The sequence below is a fragment of the Pteropus vampyrus genome, unplaced genomic scaffold (genome assembly GCF_000151845.1).
Source record: "Pteropus vampyrus isolate Shadow unplaced genomic scaffold, Pvam_2.0 Scaffold167, whole genome shotgun sequence".
NCBI lineage: Eukaryota > Metazoa > Chordata > Mammalia > Chiroptera > Pteropodidae > Pteropus > Pteropus vampyrus.
In genome coordinates, this window is record NW_011888948.1 from 3,060,786 (window position 1) to 3,062,965 (window position 2,180).

At 39.1% G+C, this 2,180-nt stretch overlaps 1 protein-coding gene across 2 annotated transcripts in view; it reads left to right on the plus strand.

The window, feature by feature from the left end:
• The window catches only part of ALG11 (ALG11, alpha-1,2-mannosyltransferase), a 14,579-nt gene that overhangs the window by 3,789 nt on the left and 8,610 nt on the right, over positions 1–2,180 (plus strand). The gene's annotated exons all lie outside the window — the stretch shown is intronic.

The following is a 2,180-nucleotide window of genomic DNA, read 5'->3' on the forward strand; positions in this document are numbered from 1 at the left end:
GTTTTATTATTGTTTTATCATATGAAAAAAGTTATTATCCTTCCACGATTATTCTGCTTCCTGGCACATACCCTTTATTCAGGTCCAAAGCCTTCACAGGTAATTCCCTTAGCTCTACATTTCTATATTCTTGGCCCATCCTGGCTTCCAGCTACCACCCCTGTATTTCCTCTTCTAACTTCCATAAGTGCCTAAATCCAAATAATTTTCTTAAATCTCAGCTTAATTCCCAGCTCTTTGAAGCCCTCCCTACTTTAATCCATACTATCTTTCCTTCTCATAACTCTGTTACCTTTCTCTCTCTAACAAGATTCTCTAACTTTTGAGGGCAGTGGTAAAGTTTCATGATATTTGTACACATACTCCCCAGTAACCCCTATTATACTAATTCACCTAAAAGAAAAGAAAATCCATACAATTAGGGTGACATAGAAGAAAATCCTTCATCTTGCTCTTGCCACATTTTGTTTCTTATCCCTCTTCATTCCTTCATATGTACTTTGCTCCAGCATACTGAACCAGGAGCATCATGCTTTCTCTAGCTTCCTTGCCTTTTCATATAGTATTCCCTTTTTTCTGAAATAACCTTTTTCTCCTCAGTTAATACCTACAAATCTTTCTTGACTCAACATAAGCTACAGTATACTTTTCATTCAATCTAGCAATATTTCTGGGGATCTACTCTGTATTAGGCACTGTAATCGGAGTTGAGAGTAAATGATGAACAAGGTAAATCAGGTCCCTCCTCTGGTCCTTAGATCTTAGTCGAGAGAGACAAGATAATAATCAAAGAAGAAAATATCAAATGGTGAGAAGCGCTATATAGGAAATTAAAAAGATAATATGAGAGTGACTTGATACTTTAGATTGAGTGATTAGGGAACATCTCTGAGGAGATAACACTTAACTGAAATCTGAATGACAAAAGTAGCTGACATTTACTGAGCTTTTACTATTTTAACCAGACATTATTTGGAGACTGTTACCTGTGTTAGCTCACTCATTTGACAGACAAGAAAACTGGGTTATTAGAGCCCCCGTGCTATACTGCCTGCCTTATGAAAAGACAGTGAAGATAAGAAAAGAGAATTCAAAGCAAAGGAAGCAACTTCTACAGATCCCCTGAGACTGGAAGGAGCTTGGCTTGTTCAAAGAAAGGACTGCCAGTTTGGCTGAACTGTGGTGAGCAAGGGAGAAAGTGGAAGGGGAGGTTACAGAGGAAGGCAGGGTCCACATTGCACAGGGCTTGAGTGAACAGGGTGAGGAGTTTGGATTTTATCTAAGTGCTGTGGAAAACCATTTGAGCATTTGAGATTAAGTTGTCAACCTGAGAAACATCCAAACTTCTAGAGAATTGTTATGAGTTTTTGAGCCAAACTGATGACATATGTCGGGGAGCAAGATCTAAATTTGTTATTGAGCCGAATCAAGTCCAATTACTCAGTAAGTCACCATCCAAAAGATAACTCTGAGAAGATTTTATGAGAGGGAATGTACTTTATTTCGAGATGGCTGGCAAGGGGGTATGAGTGTCACTCCCCAAAGCAGCATGTCCCTGAACAAATAAATGATCAGGTTCATCTTTATTCTGGGAAATCATGCATCACCATCAAGGTGAGCTTTGTCATCGCATGTATAGGTGAGGACATTCCTGCGCATGTGCAGTTAGAAACCATGCCTATACCTACATCACATGTTCAAAAGTGGCAGAAAATCTCTGCCCCCAGGAGGAGATTTTAGTATTATAATGAGGGTATAATGAGAATAGTTCATGAATAAGTCAATATAGAGTCCTCCAGGCCACTTCGGCCAGCCTCAGGCAGTTTGATCAGGATCAGCCCCGTGATCCTGCAAATCATCCTGGGCTTATCTCGGAAAAAAACTGTCTGGCCATCTTCAGTGTCAGGAATGGTATAGGTATGGAAGAAAGTTTAAGTCTCAATCCTCTTATTAAACTCTTAGCAAATTACAGGATATGGTTGCACAAACCTTATAACATCCAGGGTGATCTAAGTGGGTTTACAGGTTAATCTAAGAAAGTTATGAATTCTAAATAAAATTTAGTCTATGCTAGGCTACTTGCATGGCTGTGTGTGTATGTATAGGCTAGGTTATGAATTGTTTGCAGCTTCTTTTATGCATTTGGAATTAAGCAGAGGACGTAAGGAAGATTACATGAA